The sequence below is a fragment of the Lineus longissimus genome, chromosome 3 (genome assembly GCF_910592395.1).
Source record: "Lineus longissimus chromosome 3, tnLinLong1.2, whole genome shotgun sequence".
NCBI classification, from domain to species: domain Eukaryota; kingdom Metazoa; phylum Nemertea; class Pilidiophora; order Heteronemertea; family Lineidae; genus Lineus; species Lineus longissimus.
In genome coordinates, this window is record NC_088310.1 from 15,798,868 (window position 1) to 15,821,968 (window position 23,101).

General features: G+C 38.2%; 1 protein-coding gene across 1 annotated transcript in view; it reads left to right on the forward strand.

Moving 5' to 3' along the window:
• LOC135484973 (uncharacterized) overlaps positions 1 to 23,101 on the forward strand; it is a 58,888-nt gene that overhangs the window by 12,727 nt on the left and 23,060 nt on the right. Inside the window, exon 3 of the mRNA XM_064766692.1 lies at positions 709 to 803. The gene's annotated coding sequence lies outside the window, so the exon portion shown is untranslated. The remainder of the gene's footprint in view (positions 1 to 708; positions 804 to 23,101) is intronic.

Here is a 23,101-nt window from a genome sequence, read left to right on the forward strand (position 1 = left end):
ATATTTGACCTCCCTCTTTAGTGTCTTGAATAATTTATTCACTTATCTTTGTAGGATTACTGAATAAAGCATGATTTCAATACTGAACCACTGGCTTCAACATTGAATATTGAACCCGAACTTCAATATTGAACCCCAATTTCAATATTGAACCCCAATTTCAATATTGAACCCCGTGTATTCCGCCAAATTGTTTACTTTGTCTTTTAATAGTGACTGATGGAGTGATGGAGGCGGGGGTTCAATATTGCAGTCCTAGTTCAATATTGAAATTTGGGTTCAATATTGAAATTGGGGTGCACTATTGAAGTGGTTTACTATGATTATTGGAATCATGCTAAATGAAAAATCCTTCAGCGAGGGGGGGGGGGTGATTTCCTGGGCCCCTTTTCTCGGCAATGTCATTTCGAAATCTCGCTATGCGTGAGCTGTATGTTTTAACTATAGTTGCCTAGGTGAAACTTGATGTATTATCATTGTATTGGTGTTCCTTTCGAACGTTCTATTAGCCCAAATTACTGTTTAATAGAGTATTTACAGCTGAGTTATTTTGGGACACCCTGCATCGCACCCTTTTGCGGGGTCACGTGACCTGCCATGCGGTCTGCCTTGTAATTCCGATTCAAAACACCAGTTGGCAGCACCTCCTTGTCCTTGTTTTATCTGAGGCAAATTACTCATGTTAGCTTCATTTTTGTATCTTTGTAGATTTCACGGACGACACAGAAATTCGTATTAAAGCAAATCATCCCGTCGAGTCCTATGAGTTGTTTGTTGATAGTTTCGCTGCCCGCACCCACAAGGTTCGTCTACTTTTTACGTTATTTTTTGTGCGATTTCAACAATAAAACAATGTCTTGAACAGCTTTAACCCGCTATACAACTAAAAAATGTAAATGTGCACTTGTACGCATTAAATTTTCAACATTATCGACGAGTCGTAAGGCGGAAAATGGATTTTATCGCGCCTTGTTCGTTGATGGAAATAACTTTCCAGCCGGGGTTTTCCCATGGTTCCGGTAGGGTAGCTATGACAACAGTACTAATCCGTTCGAGACTCGGGAACGTGTTCGCCTGTTCTCGGTCTGTTCCAGATCGGTGGAGAACAGGGAGTCGAATACACCCATTGTGTGTGAAATACTGGACACAAGGGCATATCGACAAAGAACCTCGTTCACAGGCGCATGCATTGCAGAATTCAATCCTACCAAATGCTGTACGGCGAGCTAGATATTAATTTACTGATAAAATTCTTCTTCTGATATAATGAAATGATATCTGCATAAGTAGGAGCTACGGTCATTCTTATCAAAATGACATCAAGGAAAAGCATCGTTTTCGAGGTATTTTTTCTGCAATTTGAGGTAACGATGTTAAATTCCTGTATAATCAGGATAATCTGACGATCAATTTCAGCCGTCGCAATAAATCCCATGCCCTTGGCTCCCTCAACGCTATGTCTTGTATCATTGTTCGTGTCGTGATTTTGTCATCAGTAAAGGTAAAGACAACTGTTACCAGCTTTTAAAGAGAGGGCTCGTTTTTACAAAATGACTGTATACTAATCTAAGTGCAACCACGAGCATTAAGAAAAGAAGGCAAAGTTGAGATAAAACAAAACCAGTCTATTTCATTCGATTGAACAAAAACAGGAGAAATGTACATAAACATGTGCATGCAAGAAACTACTGACAGTGAAGCCCGAGACGATTCGAGTGTAGATCTTTGGCCAACAAAAGCTGCAGAAGTTCCATTCAACTTACTTGAGACAATGTAAAGGAATACTCAAGTTCTTTTACCCGAAAAGTTCATATAAACTAAATTATTAAGACCAGATAGTGTTTACGACTCAACAAGACTCGGTCATGTAGAAACTTTGGTTGCGTGTGAAGGGCGATGATTTGTGTTACTTCACTCGGGCTGAAAGGTTGGATGTCGTCCTGGGTGCCGACAAATGGTACCCAGGTTCGAGATCGACTTGACAATAAGCACCCTGGGTGCCATTACACTAGACAAACAGCACCCAGCTTCTTTTTGCCTGGCTTACGGATCTTAGGGACGAGCACGTTTCTTGCAATCTCGTTTTATCTCGCGCCGTGGTACTTGCGGCATTAGCAGTGCGCGAAATAAAAAGAACAGATAAACAGAAAAAAACGCGTTTAGGCCTATAGGTCATATAATCAGGCCCTTCCTCACCCTGCACAACTTCGACTAAATCGTCCTTTATCTCTCTCCCCTTAGAGAAGACTACCCCGTTTGAATAAGATAGAATTGATGAAAGAAAAGTTTTTAGAGCGCGGTCGAAAACAGGGATAGGCGCCATTTTGCAAAATGATGGTTATCGTGACACGTGACATCGGCGTGGGGCCAACCTCGGTTGTAGGTGTAGAAAAAGTGTAGAAGAAGACGCTGGGTGCTGTTTGTCTAGTGTAATGGCACCCAGGGTGCTTATTGTCCAGTCGATCTCGAACCTGGGTACCATTTGTCGGCACCCAGGACGGCATCCACCCTTTCAACTTCACTCGCCTGTCCTGGATATGTACACACACACACACACGCATACACTACATAGTCTACAAGTGAATACACGCACATCTGTTGTGAATATTTACCAACTGTACTTGGAATATCAAAGTTTCCACTATAAATGGAATTGTCTGTCAGTCATATATATTCAGCACAAAGATACTGTTTTCGTGTTGGTGGTCACACATACATTTAGTAAAAAAGATAATTGAATATCATGACATTGGGGCTATAAATGGAGATTGATCAGAAATGTTTCAGAAGATATGTTAGCTTGATGACTTTTACACAACACCAAGTTCTGTTTTAGAAGCAGCGGTCAGCATGGTACAGGACAGAAACTCGAGTATCTTAGTCGGTCACTGTTCAGTTGCCGATGGGCGTTCCTAAAGAAGATAACGATGGATTTAAACTCTGAACACTTGAAGTATATTTCTAGAACATGACAGCAATTTTGTACAGTACCCTAATCTATCACGAGGTGGCAGCACCTCAAACTCTATGACCCATTTATTCAGATTACACTACATCCCCTTTCAGTCCTTTGAAAGTCCAATTTCCAGTAACCCAGGATGCATCACAACCTAAAGTCTGGTCTAGGCAAACTATGTGTACAAACATACAAACACGTAGAAAATTAGCTTAACTAAGTCAAAACTAAGATGCTGTGGAAATATATCTCAAATCCTACTCGGCTACTACTGACTCCTGTCTATACTTAAGACAAACGAAAGTCCAAAATACGTTGGAGAGTAAACACTACTTATGTAAAAGATATTGAAACTCTAAACATAAACATTTTAACTCGATAACTTCCAACTAATCCGAATATGAAATCACATCCTCAAGTATAGAGAGAATACCACAAAAGCACTATTTGAAAATCATTACTTAGATTTCTCTATGAAATGTCACTGAAATTTCAGATTATCCCTCGGTCACTCTCACACCCTAAATATCTAGTTTAATGACAGATTTTGAAACCCTGCCTGACCTGGTTACATATTGATCAGAACAACTAGCAGATCGTCTTGGAGAATTATTCACAGTCGTGCTAGAGACACTTTGATCTGATTGAACATTATTCTGGCCATTCTCAGAAGATTGTCCAGCGTTTGGCCACACAATACTCTGTCTCTCTGGGGGAGGCAAAATGTTCTCCTGCACTGATTCATCAGCTGGATTGTCCTGGAGATCCAGTCTCGGAGTAAGCCGACGTAGACTCCTGCGATTTCGTCTCAAAGATGATCCTGTTTCAGTCTCCAGAGTATACGACCGCGGTGTTTCAGCATTTCCCGTGATTATGGCGGGAATGTTTTTATCGCACACCCAAACTTTCTCTCCTTCGCAAAGATCTGACAACACCTGTACACCTGTCTGCGTTTTTTGCCATTTTCATGCGATAATCCTGTTCTGTTTGTGCAAGATTGTTTAGATCTGGCCATGCTGGGGCCAGCAAATTTGGATGTTGCGGTAAGTTCGTACGAAGACGTCTCCCAAACAAAAGTTCGGCGGGACTGTACCCATGGTACAGTGGTGTAGCTCTGTAAGTCAGCAAAGCTAAATATGGATCCTTGCCTTTCTTCACTAGTCCTTTAACAGTTTTTACAGCACGTTCAACTTCTGCGTTCCCTTGCGGGTAAAGCGGGGAACTTGTAACATGTTGAAATGTGTACACATCGGCAAAGTCTGCGAAGTCCTGCGCTGAATACTGAGGGTCATTGTCAGAACGTACCCGTTCTGGCACACCATGTCTAGCAAAGATCGATTTAAGATGATTGATAGTAGCCCCCGACGAGAGCTCGGTCAGCTTAGCAATTTCGATGTAGCGAGAAAAACAGTCCACCACTACTAGATAATGGCGCTTTTTAAACTCGAACAAGTCAGTGCCAACAACCTGCCATGGTCTCTTGGGGAATTCGGTGGTAATATTTGGTTCATGCCTAACTACCCGCTCTCGAGCACAAATGTTACAGTTCTGGACTAGTGACCCTATTTGTGAACTGAGTCCCGGCCACCACATTGATTCTTGGGCTCGCCTTCTGCACTTAGTGATACCTTGGTGGCCCTCATGGATTTTGTCCAACAGTTCTAAGCGCATACATGTAGAATGACTATTCTGGTTCCCTTCATCAATAGTCCATCCATAACAGTCAGTTCACCGGCAACCTGGTAATATGGCAGTATTGCCCCTTTAACAAATGGTCTGTCAGGCCATCCGTCTTGACAATACTTGACAACCTGACGGCAAACTTCGTCTTCATCCTGTTTTTGACGGATTTCCTCGAGCCTTTTCTCCGTCGCAGGTAGGTGTTCAACAACCATGTCAACATACGCTTTTACATCCTGCGCAAATCCTTCCTCGACAGTAGACAACGGCGAAGATATAGGTGCCCTGGACAACGTATCTGCAGTATAAAGTTCTTTCCCCGGAACATGTACGATGACATATGAGAAACGCATCATACGCAGTTTAAAACGTTGAACTCTCGCAGGCAGTTCATCGACACTCTTCGAACCTAGTAGCGCAACAAGCGGCTTATGGTCCGTTTCTAGGGTAAAGCGCTTACCCAGAAGATACACTTGGAATCGGTCGCAGGCCCAGGCTGACGCCAATGCTTCCTTTTCCACCTGCGCATACCTTTTCTCAGTGTCTGATAATGATCGCGACGCATATGCAATAGGCTTCCACATATCGTCCTCCTGCTTCTGTTTTATCACGGCACCTAACCCGAAAGAGGATGAACCGCAGAAACAAGAGTGTCCCGGCTTGGGTCGTACATTGCGAGTACCGTTGTAGAAGACAAACATGCTTTCAAGTCCTGGCAAGCATGGTCCTGAGATGACCTCCAACACCATTGATTCTTCTTGCTGAGAAGAGACCTAAGAGGCTCGGTTTTGTCCGCTAAGTTAGGAATAAACTTTTCCAACTGATTTACCATGCCAAGGAAACGCCTAATGTCTGACACATTTTGCGGTTTAGCCATTTTCTGGATAGCGTTTATCTTGTCACTATCTGGAAATATTCCCTCGGCTGTGATCAAGTACCCAAGATACTTAACCCTGTCAACTGAAAACTCACACTTGGCCTCATTAAGTGTGACACCAGCATCTTTAATTCTCTGAAGAACAGCTTTGAGTCTCTCATCATGTTCTGCCTGATCAGCCCCAAACACTAGAATATCGTCCATGTGGCACACTACCCCTTCCAGACCATCTAACATCTCCTGCATCCTGCGCTGGAAGATTTCAGGAGCTGATGAAATCCCGAAAGGAAGGCGGTTGAAAACAAATCTCCCGAATGGCGTTATGAAACAGCAAAGACAGGACGACTCCTTGCTAAGAGGAATTTGCCAAAAGCCAGAATTTGCATCTAGCTTAGAGAAAACTTTGGCTCCACTGAGCCGCGCTAATGTAGAGTCAACTGATGGCGGAATGAAATTCTCACGTTTTACACTCTCATTTAACTTGGTTAGGTCCACACAGATCCTAACAGTTCCATTGGATTTTGGAACAACGACTATTCCCGCGCACCAATTGGTAGGCTCAGTTATTCTTGAGATCACCCCTAATTTTTCCATACGTAACAGTTCGGCTTTCACTTTATTATAGAGCGGTATGGGAACTCTACGTGGTGATGAAATTGCGTACGGATTCGCACTGTCTTCCAACTTGATCTCGTACTCACCAGTCATTTTCCCAAGATTTGCGAAAAGTTCTGGGAACTGTTTTTTCCATTTGGTGAGTTGACTTTTACAAACGGCGCGGACTACTGACACACGATTTAGCTTACGAATCGCTTTATCTCCTAGCAACGGTTTTGCTAGGCCGCGCACAACATACACCTCTGCCAATGTGGCGTGCTGCCCTTTAGCAAGCTTAGCATGAAACATTCCAAGAACATCAAGCTTGTTGCTGCCAGCTCCAACTAAGACTTTATTGGACTTGTGAAGTTTTCCGAAACTCTCACGATAATCGCGTAGCGGCAGGCATGTTACTTCAGCGCCTGTATCGATTTTCCAATCAAGCTCATGACCAGAAATTTTTACACGACTCGACCATAAGTTAAAATCGTCGTCCTCAGATTCCACGTTTACCGATCCTAGAAATGCGATTTCCTGACCTTCCGAAATCTGGATTCCGTTGACCCGTTTGCGCGTTCTGCAACACTTCTTGTAGTGACCTACCTTCGCACAAAAATGACTTTCCGCGTCCTTAGCTGGGCACGGCCTTTTATCATGGTTGAGACCGCAGTTCTGACATAATTTACCCTTTCCTTTAGACTTGGCCTGAGGTTTACCTTCAGCTGGCCTGCTTGGTTTGTCCTGCTGTTTTGCTTAATGACTGCCTGACTTTTTTCCTTTTTGGAACCTAACTTTGGCCACAACAGCCGGAGAAGTTGCTGCACAAAGAACACCTTGTTGCTTCTCGATTGATTCACTCTGGCGAGTTTTATCCATGGCCGTCTTTAACGAGAGGTCAGCGTCAAGTTGCAACCGTTCTGAAAGTTTACTGTCCCGTAACCCAACGACAATTCGATAGCCACAAGGGAACGAAACCGGAGTTTGTCTCCTTGCATTTATATCATTGGCATGGCTGTTGTTGATACATCATTGCTTTTGCAATTGACATGGTTTTATTCATTATTTGACTCCGAGATAGAAAGGAAGGTTTTCCAGCCAAGAGGCTTGATATTCCAGTAAGTATCTATATCATCTATACTATTATGCGCGTTGTGGCCGCTATTTAGGAGGTAATTTTTGTTTCAAAATTGGGCCTTGGAAATGCGTCGAATTCTTGCAACCTTTGGCTTCGTAGGTCTGGATTATACGTAAGAGTGTCACTGAGGGTGTCATACGTCGAATATCTTCGTGGTTTTAGAATAAATAACAACTTTTCAGAGAGCACGTCGACTGGAGAGCTCCGCTCATTCTCAAAAGCATACAGAAACTTCACGCATATTCTCCCTGCCACATCAGTATTAGCTTCCAGCACGTATGTAGTGCAATACGACCTGGTCCATGGTCCTTGGTCCATGGTGCAGGTTATTAGCAGGGAGATTAATAATTAGCCTATTCTATTTTAGTTCTATTCGAGAAACTGGTCCATGGTGCAGGGTATTAGCAGGGAGATTAATGATTAGCCTGTTCTATTTTAGTTCTATATATTCGAGAAACACTGACCTGAGTGATAAGGCAAATTCTGCAGAGTGGCCTACTGGAACAGGGTGTCTATAAAACGAAGATTGAAGATTGCAGAATCTATCATGCAGTCAGGGTATCAATAAACAGTTATGCCAGGATGGACAAAATATGTACAGTGGCCAGCGCTTGCTCTTTGTTTTATTCTTTACTGACTGATGTTGTCAGTTTGAATTGCGTTCTGCATCTCTCCATGCGCCTGGCTTTGGTCCGACAGTGGCATTGGGTACGGGAGTGGGTAGGTGATATGCCTAATATGTGAGGGCCTTATTTGGAACAGGACCTGCTGTCACTGGTCTCAATGCATTGTGCAAAATAGCGAACTCCAATCAATCTATTGGGGGTTGCATGTAGATAGCAGCAATAAGTCCCTAAATGCAGTTAATTTCGTGTTTAACCTTCAATAAAACTTCAGTAACGTTAAAAATTTAATGTAGCTCAATCATCGTGCCCATTTAACTAATGTATACTACATTTCAACTTTGCCCGCTCCATGGGTATATGCTAGTATTTAGAACTGATGTTGTAGTGAATTCCAAGGGACTGTTCTTGTTACAATACGTATACCGGTGCTGTGTGTTATTCACTAAAGGACCACATATGCCGTGGTCCGTAGTTACGCTGTGATCATGGTTGTAACAACACCGAGAATAGAGGTGGTTGTAGTGGCATAATATAACCTTGTATATGTTTTTGCCATTATTGGTATCTTTAAGCTGCAAATGACAATCTGGCAGTCCTCGTGGCGGCGGGCAGAAAATGCATGCTGCATACCGTCTGCAGACTGGGGGTTTTCTCATGAGTCAATAGAATCTAAGGTCTGGAATTAGGGGACCATATCAGCAGTTGCTTTCAGCCAACTTCTGTATTAAAATTAAGATCTGGAATTAGGGGACCATCTCAACAGTTGCCATGTGATTTTCACACTAAAAAATAAGAGGCCATTTCAGGTATATGCCAAACGGTAGAACAAAGATTATCTAGGCCGTTGTGCAAACAGGCTTTGCGATACACCACGAGTTGGGGTGTAGGCCTAAATTCCTTTAACTGTGAACCAAGTGCACTGATCCACTGGCACGCTACATGTATGTGTGACTCGCACGGATTTAGCACGTAGGGCCTACATGATGCTAATCAGCTAGGATGTATCTTGTGACCAGGACTGTAGTAATAAACATTTGCCTGAAAACATTTTTTATTTGGCCTAACAACACCTGTTTAGAATGTCAAAGAGGCCGGTATTTTCACTTAACATCAAGAGACAGAGGAGAACTGTCAAGGTGGGTGTTTGATATACAATGGTTTTCTGTTCCCTGGGTTTCTTCATTCTGTTATCTTTAATTATATTTACCCATGTCATTCAGCACTTTTTATCATGAAATGCTGCCTTTGAGACGAACCCAACCTTGCCGGCCAATCAACCAGGCGCACGAGGCACAACAGGCCGATACAATATACATGTTCTGTATTAAGTACGTCATCAAAAAAAAATCTTCCTGCAAGATGATTCACAGGTAATTCAAATATAAGAAAACAAACTTTGAAAAAAAGTTGGCGCAAAGCAACTACTGATATGGTCCCCTAATTCCAAACCTTAGATTCTATTGACTCATGAGAAAACCCCCAGTCTGCAGACGGTATGCAGCATGCATTTTCTGCCCGCCGGTCCTCGTGGATGGTGGAAAGGCAATTTTCTTGATAACACTTTCGTTGAGCCCCTGTGATGTTGGTTTTGACGTCTGAATAAGTTATAACTCTGAGATAATCACCTAAACATGAACTAAGATATCTAACTACAAGCGATGACAACTTTTCGTGTATCAGAATTTTCGCATTTATAGGGGAGCCATATAGATGATGACGACGTTTGGGATGCAGTCTAGTTTCTTCCAAGCCGCAATGTCCGTAGATCGTCTACTCGCCGATAGTAGTGTAAAAGTGAGAGTTCTAGCTCACCCTAGGTTTGACTAGGTTTTTATTCAGTCAAATCCTAGTCAAACAATTATTCAGTCAAATCCTAGTCAAACGTTAATTCAGTCAAATCCTAGTCAAACGTTAATTCAGTCAAATCCTAGTCAAACAATTATTCAGTCAAATCCTAGTCAAAACATTATTCAGTCAAATCCTAGTCAAAACATTATTCATTTTTATTCAGTCAAATCCTAGTCAAAACATCAAAATCCTAGAGAAAACCCCCAGTCTGCAGACGGTATGCAGCATGCATTTTCTGCCCGCCGGTCCTCGTGGATGGTGGAAAGGCAATTTTCTTGATAACACTTTCGTTGAGCCCCTGTGATGTTGGTTTTGACGTCTGAATAAGTTATAACTCTGAGATAATCACCTAAACATGAACTAAGATATCTAACTACAAGCGATGACAACTTTTCGTGTATCAGAATTTTCGCATTTATAGGGGAGCCATATAGATGATGACGACGTTTGGGATGCAGTCTAGTTTCTTCCAAGCCGCAATGTCCGCCGATAGTAGTGTAAAAGTGAGAGTTCTAGCTCACCCTAGGTTTGACTAGGTTTTTATTCAGTCAAATCCTAGTCAAACAATTATTCAGTCAAATCCTAGTCAAACGTTAATTCAGTCAAATCCTAGTCAAACGTTAATTCAGTCAAATCCTAGTCAAACAATTATTCAGTCAAATCCTAGTCAAAACATTATTCAGTCAAATCCTAGTCAAAACATTATTCATTTTTATTCAGTCAAATCCTAGTCAAAACATTATTCAGTCAAATCCTAGTCAAACAATTATTCAGTCAAATCCTAGTCAAACGTTAATTCAGTCAAATCCTAGTCAAACAATTATTCAGTCAAATCCTAGTCAAACAATTATTCAGTCAAACACTAGTCAAAACATTATTCATTTTTTCCCAGTCAAACACCAGTCAACACATCACACAGCTTCTCTCATTTCCTTTCAGTCAAACACCAGTTAAAACCGCTCTTCAAAATTGAAAAGCGACTCACAGTCAAACAGTAGTCAAACTATTTTACAACAGTCAAACACCAGTTAAAACCGCTCCTCAAAATTGAAGAGCGACTCACAGTCAAATAGTAGTCAAACTATTTTACAACAGTCAAACACTAGTCAAAACCGCTCTTCAAAATTAAAGAGCGACTCACAGTCAAATAGTAGTCAAACTATTTTACAAACCGCTCGCTTCGCTCGCTGAACAACAATTCTACAAACCGCTCGCTTCGCTCGCTGAACAACAATTCTACAAACCACTCGCTGAACAACAATTCTACAAACCGCTCGCGTCGCTCTGCTCCGCTTTAAAAACGATAATCTAATAGATTTTTTTGTATAGAAAATGACCCATATCATCAGACACTCGCTCGCTAGATATTCAAAAAATAACAATCTAGCAGACTATACCTCATCCGAAGATGAACTTTCACATATAGAAGGTTGTTCATCCGAAGAAGAGGACTATCTTTCGGAAAGCGAATTAGATGCCAAAATTATTCCACCAGAATCAGAGTTAATCACTTGGAAAGAAGTTCCTTTAAACACATGGTATAAGATTGTAGGGAAAGAGCAGAAGATGACCAAACACGGAGAAGCGTTAATCCTCACTCTAAGGTATAGAAAGCTGCAGCCCTTGAAAACTTTTTCAACATCGTTGATCAAACGAGATTTAGAAGCGAATCCTAACTTGAACTACATAATATCGTTAGGTTGTCCTAAAGGGAAAAAGTATTATGCGTTTAAATTAGTGCAAGGATAAAATGGTATAATTTTATAAGAAGTGTTATGTTCTTATAAAGTTACAGCATTACTTTAGTCTGACTCGCTAAAATAGCCCAAACAGTTAATCACCGATGAAAGTCAAGTTATTTCAGATTCTCTGTAACTTTATTGGATTTTTTATATGCCTGAATAATAAGGTCAAACTCACTCGCAGAGATATGTTCATTCGTAATCGCGCGTGAGAGTAAATTATTCACATCGTTTAAATGATCTTGTGTGTGGATCCAGATTGTTTTATGTTTTTTCATTTTTTTCCTTAATTGTGGAACAACAATTTTACCTGTCGTGCCTAACATAGTACAAACAACAGCTAAAGGTAAAGTAACAATATTGGTTATTACACCACCTGCGCCAATCGAAGCGATTCCTGCACCTGCTATAAAAAAGCTAGTTTCTAACCAATGAATGATATTTGAAATTTTTTTATAATTTTTATATAGTTTACGTCGTCTTCCAATTTTTTCCTGCAAGTCTGATTTGATCTGCTCAATCTGCTCAAAGCGAAATTCATCCTGTTCGGGGATGGAATCTAAAACATCCATTCTTTTATTCTAACAGTAAATCTATGGTACACGGGGTTTTAAATTCAATAGTTTCATTGTTTTGATTTTTGATGCCAATTTCGACATAGGAAAAATCCTGATCTTGAATCATGACTTTTTGTAATGAACTGTATTCCACAAGATCTCCATAATTTTTTCCTTTCGCGACAAAGGTGGAAATAATATCAGAATGAACCCCATCTAAAAAAATTTTACCGTTATCCACAATATTACAACAAATACGATATTCTTGGTGGGGTAAAAATTGACAAGGTTGTTCTCCTTTCACTTCATTGATAATATGTGCATCTTCCAATTTAATTCCCAATAAGGTACGTAATTCCTCATGGATCCATACTATAAAAGGAGGCTTCACTTTTATCACAATTTTACCTTCGTTTTCCAAATAAGTGATCATCATCTTGTTCTGATGTCCTTCTTCCTCCAGCGCATGTTGTATCGCTTTGATATAAGAGTCAATGCTATAAAGTCCTTCTGAGATATAAACAGCACCACGATTTCTAAAGGTATCAGCTGGAGCCGATTCTGCAAAATTTAAATAGTTATTTTTTGAAAATCTTGAAATATTAAAATAAGTTGTAGGAATAATAGCATGTGCGACACGAACTGTTTTATACTGATTAATACTTGTCTTCAATGACTGTCTCTTTGTGTTATGAAAACGTAGATTCGCACTCGCCATGCTCGTTGTCATTACTTTATTTTAGAAGAAATTTTTTTTGCTTTATTTTTAATCGCTCCTGCATTATTCACCACAACTTGAATCACAACTAAAATAGTGACAGCGACAGCTATCATCAAATGCTCTGCTAAAAATCCTATCACACCTGCAGCTGCTTTTAAGAGGGTGGACACAACAGTTCCTAAAATTCCAGGGAGTGCTGCTAGAGCTTTTGAACCTAAGGAAAGTAACCAATTTTTAAATTTTATCAGACCTTGTGTAATTTTATTAGGTGTACTAGGTGTATCTGGTTTTCCAGGTCCTATAGGTTTACTAGGTGGTCCAGGTCCAGGTCCAGGTCCAGGTCCAGGCTTAGAAGGTGCACTTGGTTTTACTAAAGAGCCTATACTTGCACCAATGGCAGATAAAGCTAAAATAACTGCACTAACAATGGTAGCAAGTTTAAAGCCCTTCAATTTGAACAAAGCGCTAAGTCTGTCTCCTAAGGATTCTTTTGCATCATTGACTATATCTCGTAGATTCCTAGCTAATTGTTTAAAATGTTTTTTACTTCTTTCAGTCAAATTAGCCACTTCATCTGATTCTGCCTCATCAATCTCTCTTAAATTTTGTTCTTCATGCTCCATTAAAGGCTCCATTTCAATATTATCACTTTGTCTCAATGTGTTTAATTTATCTTTTATTCTGTCACGTGCTCGACTATATTTTTCTTTAATCGATTTATACTGTCTTCTGAAATAGTCAATGATCTCATCTAATTTAGAATTCTTTGTTTTCATTGGTTCGTTTGAATTCAAAGTGGTTTCTTGAATGTCATCAACATCATTAGGGTCATCTTCAACAAACTTTGTTTCATTTGTATCAAGATTGGTATCTTGTACAAGATCTACAGAAGTATCGATAACTTCAGGTTCCAGTGGAATTGGTGACTTTATGTTATCTATTCTAAAATACCTTGGTACCGTAAAGTCAACTTTTAAATGGAAAATGCATAAGCCTCGTTCTGAGAGTGGAGTGTTTTGGACACGCAACCAAGATGCTCTACCAAAGTTCCCTCGGGTTGCACTAAAATGTGGAACCATGCACACAGCTCACTTCAGAAGTTTGAGGCTCTCAAAACACTGCTTCAAACACAAATCAGCCAAGGAAGCATCAACCACCCTAAGTTTTTTAATGAGCACTACACATATTTGCTGAGAAAAACGCTCCAAATAGCCCATTTGCGCGGATTTTAGCGTCACTTGAGCGAGCCGATCCGGACTTCCTGTACGGGCTGCCGTAACATAATGTAAACAACGGCGCTACCGGCGCTCCGGGCAGGCGATGGATGGAATTTGCCAAATTCGCACATATTCAAGTTATTTCGTGGCCTATCTTTTTAAGTTTGAGGTATTTTAGAATAGAAATTGAACCCTCGGCTTCGGACCTTGGTTGAGTTACCAAGACACTCTCGGGTGGAGCTAAAATTTCGTCCAAACCCTCGCCTGTCGGCTCGGGTTTGGACTGTATTTTAGCTCCACCCTCGAGTGTCTTGGTAACTCAACCAAGGTCCTCCGCCTCGGGTTCAATTCCTTAAATGAACTAGATCTTGCTCCATCTTCGTAGGTCAATTGTCTTCTAGCTTGCTTTTTTTCTCTAATATTTTCAAGCGTTTGAATTTCTTCATCACTAATTTTTCTAAACAATCTCAAAAAATCTGCTTTTCCTTTTCCTTTTAAAGAGCCAACCTTATAAGGTTCTTGATTTTCATCATTATACGTCAGTTTAATATCTCCTGTTGATGATTTAAAAAATATATCACCGTTTTCACTAATTGTCAGTCTGTTACGCACTTTATTCATCACGTCGTTAGGATTTTTGTTCTCAGCCACATATAATTTTAATTTATTTTTAGACATAAAGTCATGTAAAAATATTTCTTTTTCATCAATGATGGCCTCAGCGTTCATTATACTAGCTCTTGGAGGTCGTGGCACATCTCCAATCAAATCATTCGTAAGAATAACATTATTCGCCCCTTGTTGAACTAAATTATTTTCCAGATCACCTTCATCTTCTATATCAGCTTCCCAGTCAATTTTTTTAAAGACAGGATTATCAAATTCCATGACATCACTCATTTATTTTAAAGAAATTTTGATAACACCGCAGATCCTACGACACTGCCTGCAATGTACATTTGTTCATACTTTTTCTGAGATTCACTTGGCGTATAAAAATGCTTCAAAGTAGGTTCAGGATGAATGTTGTCATAATAGCGGATAGAGTCTTTCATGTCTAACATGTTTGATTTTGCTTGATGTTTTTTCTGACGTTGTTCTGCAGATTGTTTTTGTAATTTTTCTAATGCTAAATCATGCCGCTTTCGTTCATCTGCAGCACTCTGTTTATCAAATGCATGAAATAAGGCAGAACCACCTACGAAAGCAGTAGCATTAGCTACAGCGCCAAAAATCGTTGTTAAAATCATGCCTGCCATATTCGTTTTATTTTATTTAAATTTTTTTAATTAGTGATGTTCTTTGGTAAATTCATATTTTTCTCAAGATAACCTTTTGTAATAATAGCAAGCGACACTGCACCAGTGAGCTTAACCGCTTCCATAAGGTCTGGTTTACTAGGATCTCCAATGTTTGACTTCAGTAGTTTCTTTGCAGCTAATCCATAGCCAACAGTTAAAGCTGTTAAAACAGCAGCGTGATAGATCGTATTACCGATGTTTTTCGTGTCAATACCAGTACTCATTTATTTAAACAGAAAAAAATTAAATTTCTAACTTTGTTTGTTTTTCTTTCACAGGTTGTTCCACGTGTTCAGTCACCTCAGATTTTGAATTTTTGGTGAAATACAATACATAGGCTGCTAAACCAACACCTCCAATAAGGAGTGTAAAATAATAGGTTGTATTATTTTGACTAGGAGTTGATGTCTCTTGTGATGTTTCTTCCACTTTAATTTTTTTACGATTCTTATTCATTTCACCCAATTTTTTCCCCCAAGCTACTTTTTTAGGATCTTTTGGTTTATCTTTAGCAGTAATTTCTTTTACTTTTTCATTATCATCACTCATTATCATCACTCAAAATTATTGGATGATTTTGAAAAAGATAAAAAATCTAAATGTGGAAGAACACACAGGTGTAAAACGTGTTATTACGAACATAAAAATGAATATTATAAGGATAAAAGATCGAATGATGAATCTTTTAAAATATCACACAATCTTTCAACATTATTAGCCAAATGTCTTAAAAACCATCAACAAAAATCTAGATTAGAAAAAGTTATTGGTTGTTCGCTAGATGGTTTGTACAAGTGGATTGAATATCAATTTGATGATGATATGACATGGTCTAACTATGGTGACTATTGGGAAATTGACCATATTCTTCCACAATCACATTTTGACCATACTGTTGAAGAAGAACTTATCCTATGTTGGAATTGGAGAAATTTACAACCTATTACGAAAGAAGAAAACTGGAGGAAAGGGGATAAAATTGACTATGAATTATATTATCAAAATGTATCCTTAGCTGCAGAATTTCTTGAAGAAATTTAAAATAATTTCTTTTAATATAAATGATCACCTCCATGATGATTTAACTCGCTAAGCTCATCGCTAGTGCTAAAATTCTCATGGGTGTGATAAGCCCTGCTTCTATCATTTTCGACCAAGTGGTGATTATGCTAGAAGCTAAAATTTATCATTCTGAAGGCTAACACTTTCAGTTCGCCGGTTGAAAGATATGGATAACATTTTTATTTTTTATACCTATTCTGTAGGCATAAAAGTTAAAAATAAATTATGCGAAAAATAACCAAACAAACGTGAATCTAATACAAATTTTTTCCTATAATAAATGGAAGCATACCTTTCGACCGATGAGCTGAAGGTTCTGGCCTTTAGACAGAAAGTTAAAAATTATGGTTCATTATCAAGAGCTGCATTGTTAGAAAAACTTGAGACAATTGAGGAAGTGAAGATTGAAAAACCTATCGCACAACTCTCACAAATTGAAAAGAGGGTGTTGGCCCAACGGGTTGGAATTAAAAATAACAGAAAGATTCCCAAGCTTGAGCTAGATAAAAAATTACAAGAACAATTAGGGGACATAAATGTACAACAGATTCCACCTAAACCAGTCAAACCGAAATTATCCGTCAAACAACCTTTGCTAGCACAAGCGAAAGCAGGTGGGTATCGTAATTACCATCATTTATCCATAAAAAAATTGAAAGAACTTTTAAGTACACCACCAATTAAACGTATTTTAAAATCTGACCTCATTCAAAAAGCGAAAGAAATTGGTATCCAAGTACAACCCAATATGAAAAAAGCTTTCCTTAAACATCTCATTGAGCAGCATGAAGGGTTTAAAGAGTTGAAAAATTACAAGTCAGCGTTCAAGGGTTTTGCAAACTACTATAGAATGATGGGTTTGCCTAAAATTGGTATTGAACCGTTTCTTAAGAAAGTTGAAGCCACTTTACAAGATAAAATTAAAGAAGAATCGCAGAAGAGCAGTTTAAAAATTACTATTATTTTACACATTTTAATGAAACGTAAAGGTCAAGCGCAAGAATTTGAATTAAGATCACGACACATCATAGGTTACAAAGAAGACCTTAACTATGCACAAATGATTGAAGATATGTTAAAGGAGCTGAAAAATCTCATTCAAAAAGGAAGTAGTTGGAAATTTGTAGAAGTTACAAAATTAGATGTTCACACTGTCAAGTATCAACCGCTTGGAGGTTCGAGCTACATTGAGCTGCCAACTCAAATCAAGGCTAAAAAAGCAGTCATTAATGTTAAAAATCAAGATCAGAAGTGTTTTAGATAGGCAGTTGAATCAGCTCTTTTAAACTTGGAGAAAAACGCAGAACGCGTTTCAAATTACAACAGACCTGAGTTTGATCACATGTTCAAAGATCTTCAATATCCCGTCAAAATAAAAGATATAGCTAGGTTTGAGAAGCATAACCCAGAAATTGCAATCAATGTTTTTAGCTATATTTTCAAAGAGGGACTTAAAAAACCTTTCCTTGTTATTACACCAGTCTATAATTCAGATAAAATAGTTGAGAATGAAAAATATATCAATCTGCTTTATTACAAACAGGAGGATGGCGAGTTAGAAAGCGAGTGTGAAAAAATAGAAGATATTTCTGATCATGCTAATTATCATTATGCATGGATCAAACATTTTTCAAGACTTGACAGTGCATCTCATTCAAAACAAAATGGAGCAGTTAAAATTTGCTACAGATGTTTGAAAGTTGTATCAGCAAGCACAAAGGAGCTTCGTGACAAACGGTTTCAAGAGCACATGGACCACTGTAAAAAATATGAGATGTCAAATATTTCCATACCAAAAAAAGGTAAAAATACATTAGCATTTCAAAAATTTGATGCGATGGTAAAACATCCTATAATCATCATAGCAGATTTCGAATCCTACTTAAAACCCATGGAAAGAAATTTGGGGGAAAAACAATTCAATCGCATGAACATATTCCAAACAGCTATGCATTTCAAGTACAATTTGATCAAAAACAGATTCAAGAAAAAATCGCATGTTTACCTATATCCAAGAAAATGAAGGTGTAAATATTGCAGCGCATTTTGTAGAAAAAATTGAAGAACTGTGTACAATGCTTGCATCAAATTATATGTTTAAAAATACACCCAGTCAACCTAATTTTATCCCCGTTTATTTTCACAACCTCTCAGGATATGATGCACATTTATTCGTGACAGAACTGAAAGGCAGGCTGAATGTCATCGCGTCAAACTCTGAAAATTATATATCTTTCAGTAAATTTATTGATGTAGGGGAAAAGTCTCTTGAAATTCGATTTCTAGATTCTTATAGGCTCATGCAATCATCTTTAGACACCCTTGGTAAAAAGTTACCAGATCACGACAAGATAAATTTGAAGCATCATTTTAAAGACAAATTTGACTTGGTGAATCAGAAGGGATTTTATCCCTACGAGTTTATAACTGACTTTGAAAAACTGCAACAGACTACGCTTCCAAAACAGCATGCATTTGATTCAGCCTTAAACAATACAAAAATTTCAGATCAACAGTATGCACATGCACAACATGTGTGGAAAACGTTCAACTGTCAAACCTTGGAAGACTACCATAAAATTTATCTTGAGACAGATGTGCTATTACTCGCAGACATACTGGAAAATTTCAGAACGACCTGTTTAAATCATTATAAATAGACCCCGCCTGGTTTTATACCTCACCAGGATTGTCATGGCAAGCGATGCTGAAAATGACAAACATTCAATTGGAACTTTTAACAGACTCTGACATGTACATGTTTTTCGAAGAAGGCATCAGAGGGGGAATGTGCATGGCTACTCATCGCTATGCCAAAGCAAATAATCCGCTCCTGAAAGACTATGATGAAAAACAACCTACAAGCTATGTTTCCTACTTGGATGCGAATAACTTGTATGGAGTCGCCATGGATCAAAAACTACTATATCAACATTTCAAATGGATGAAGGACTTTGACCAGTGGCAAGACACCGCCTGCACATTAGAGGTTGACCTAGAATATCCAGACCATCTTCACCAGCTTCACAATGACTATCCACTTGCACCAGAGCATTTGAATGGTAAGCTCATTCCTAATTTGCAGCACAAAACAAAATACATTGTGCATCACAAGGCCTTGAAATTCTACTTGAGTCAAGGGCTCAAATTGACTAAGATTCATAGAGGTATTTCATACGAAGAAACTGACTTTTTGAAGCAGTATATTAACCTTGACACACACTTAAGAGCCAAAGCAAAAAATGACTTTGAAAAAGATTTCTTCAAGCTGATGAACAATAGTGTGTTTGGCAAGACCATGGAAAATGTGAGGCTGCGTGAAAATATTACGTTAGCCACTAATGCTAAACAACTGCGTAAAATGCGTAAATTCAAACAACTATCGTGCGCATAAAATTTTCAATGAAAACCTGGTGATGGTCCAACGTCAAAAAGCAGATATTTATCTGTGTAAACCTATCTATATTGGTCAAGCGATTTTGGATCTATCAAAACAACACATGTACAATTTTCACTACAATCATATGATGAAAAAGTATGGGTGTAAAGCACAACTGCTCTACGCAGATACAGACTCATTGGTCTACCATATCGAAACCCAAGATCTGTATCAAGACTTGCATGAAGATGAGGAATTGTTTGACTTTTCAAATTTTCGAAAAGATCATGCACTGTTTTCAGAAGCGAATAAAAAGGTGGTGGGAAAATTTAAGGATGAAGAAGCTGGACATGTCATCAGTGAATTTATAGGCTTAAGGTCTAAGCTGTATTCCTATGTCACTGATAAAACACAAATTAAGAAATGCAAAGGTGTCAAGAAGAATGTGATTGACAAGGATATCACCTTCGAAGAATACAGGCAAGTGTTGTTGGAAAAAATTCCTATTGAAAAACAAATGACTGTATTCAGAAGTCGAAACCATCGACTTTTCACAGAAAAAGTTACCAAAGTAGCACTAGATGCAGCGGATGATAAGCGAATGATTCAAGCCGATGGTATTTCAACCTTAGCTCTAGGTCATTATAAAATTAAAAAATAAAATGTTAAAATAAAGTGATGACAACGAGCGTGGCGAGTGCGAACTTTCCAGAGTTTTTACAATATAAGTCAGATGCAAAATACCCTTTGACCGATACGGTTGATATTTTTCCTGATAAGATCTCACCAAGAATATTTTCAAACTATGCACAAGTACAAGACTATTTAAAAAATGCAACCATGGATAACTGGGAAAACCAATTTAAATTTGCACTATGTTGTGCAACATCTGGCTGTGGTGTATCATGGCATAATCATATTAACCATGCTGACCCTTTAGTACAAAGTATTTTTAGATTTCATGTGTACTTTACACTACGAAAGATTTTACACCAGCTAAAAATTCCTTTACCACGAAATCCTGACTTTAATTCAAAGAAGAACCCCTATCATAAGCAAGCATATGAAAATTTAAAACTTGAATTTGGTTCGGTTGACTTCAATTATTTTCATCATGGGAAAATGCAAGCATTAGATATTACGATGGATAATGGTAACTATTATTTAAGTGACCCTAGTAAGTTCCCGTTTAATGCAGACAAAAAAGGGTTTGTGTATGCTGATCATTGCAGGCTCTATATTGATACATTATCTTTCATTTACTCAGATGACTGGACTAATTTTATCGCTTTAGATGGTCAAGGATTGACTAAAGCAGGCATGAGTAGAATCAATGAGTCCATTAGGACGTATGTGTATTGCATTCTTGGTGCACAAACTATGATAAGGCAAGATATTTTAGACTCCTTAGACGCACAAAAGCAGTTTGGAATCTTAGTGGAAGATGCGATTCAAGGTCAAACGTTAGTCGATTCCATCAAAACATTTCAGACGGCTAGTATGTTAATCCGCTCTAAACAGTCGTATGCGAACGCCTTAGAAAAAGTAGATTCACGACTAGATTTTGCTGTAGGCCTAGGGTTACAACTTGTACCGAGTCATATGCGTTTACATATTGGTACGATTGAAGGGTATAATAACTCTCTGTTAACCGCTACAGAAAATACAACTTTTGGTGTCAACACGCATATCAATGTTAGAAAAAAGCGACAAGTGGCACCAACACCAACACCAAAAACAACTATAACACCAACACCAAAAACAACTATAACACCAACACCACAAACAACTATAACACCAACACCAACACCAACAACAACACCACAACCTATGGTACAAACTGAAACATTTCATACAAATTTTACAGCAAGTTTAGTAGCACTTGCATTGTTATTGCAGTATAAAATAAATATGACATCAGTGATGCAAGAAGAATATGCGAAGTACTATTATCCATCTGCCTTAAAATTTTATAGGATCATGAAGAAGAAAGATCCTAACATAAAATTTGATGACATTGATGCATTTGTAAAACAGCAAAATAGTTATCAACTACATAAAAAACAGACACAAAAAATTCAGGGCCACATTATAGCATATCAAGAAAATGCACTATGGTTCATGGATCTTTTAGACATGTCAAATTACTCAAGACAAAATAAAGGTTACAAATGGATACTTGTTGCTATTGATACCTTTACTAGAAAAGCCTATGCTGAAGCTTTAAAAAATAAGACAAAATTTGAGGTGAAAAATGGGTTTGAACACATGTACAAAGATTCAGGGGCAATAAAATTAATTATTACAGATTCAGGCAATGAATTTTTAAACAGACCAGTACAAGACTTATTCAGAGAGTTAAACATCAAGCACGATACAGTTGATATTGGTGATCATCATGCATTAGGCTTGATTGATAGATTGAGTAGAACCATTAAAGAGATGATATTCAAGGATTTTACAGAGAAAAATTCAGTTAAATGGGTTGATCATTTGCAAGAGTACATTTCAGCTTACAATAGTAGGCCACATAGAGGAATTTTAAACTATGCTCCTAATGAAGTGAATAATGATAAAATAGAGTCTGAATTAGTTGAACACAATTTAGAAAAGTCTATGCCAGTTGAACGCAAATTTAAAATAGGTGAAAGTGTGAGGAAAAAATTAAAGAGACCTATATTTACTAAAGGTTACAAACAAATATGGTCCAATAGAACTTACACTGGAAAAAGTATTGAGGGTGTTCATGCAATATTGAATGATGATTCTAGAGTCAGATTAGATGCCTTACAAAAAATAACAAAGGATTTTGAAGACATGGGAGAAAATAGTGTGGATAAAGCGGATAAAGACATAAAAATTTAAAAGATCGTTCAACACAAAGAAGGCTTAGATCCTGAAAATATTATTGACTCACGCTTGAGAAAGAAGTAAGATATTTATAATGTAAAATCATATTATAAACACGTTACTCAATTTGCAATGAAGGTGCTTTTTTCATTTCTTTTGGTATATCTCGCCATCTTCTACGGGACAACATATGGTCTAAATAGGTTCCAACGATAGCCCACCATGTTTCTAATTTGGTGAAACTGTCATTCACCGATGTCTCAAGTTGATCCACTTTAAGATTGACATTAGTCACTGTCATAACGCCAGCATCCAACTGATCTAATTTATTTTGAACTTCGGCAGATTGCACATTAAACCTGTTTTTAACCTTGAGAATGTCTTCTTTTATATTCTCAATAGCTGCTGCTTGATCATCTTGTTTAACATTAAACTTAATCGTACACATGTTAGTCATTTATTTTTAAAAAATGTTTTCCCTTAAATAAAATGGAAACTTCTTATGGACGTTATCTTGATCCTTACAGATCAGACAAGTACCCCAAAGGCTTAA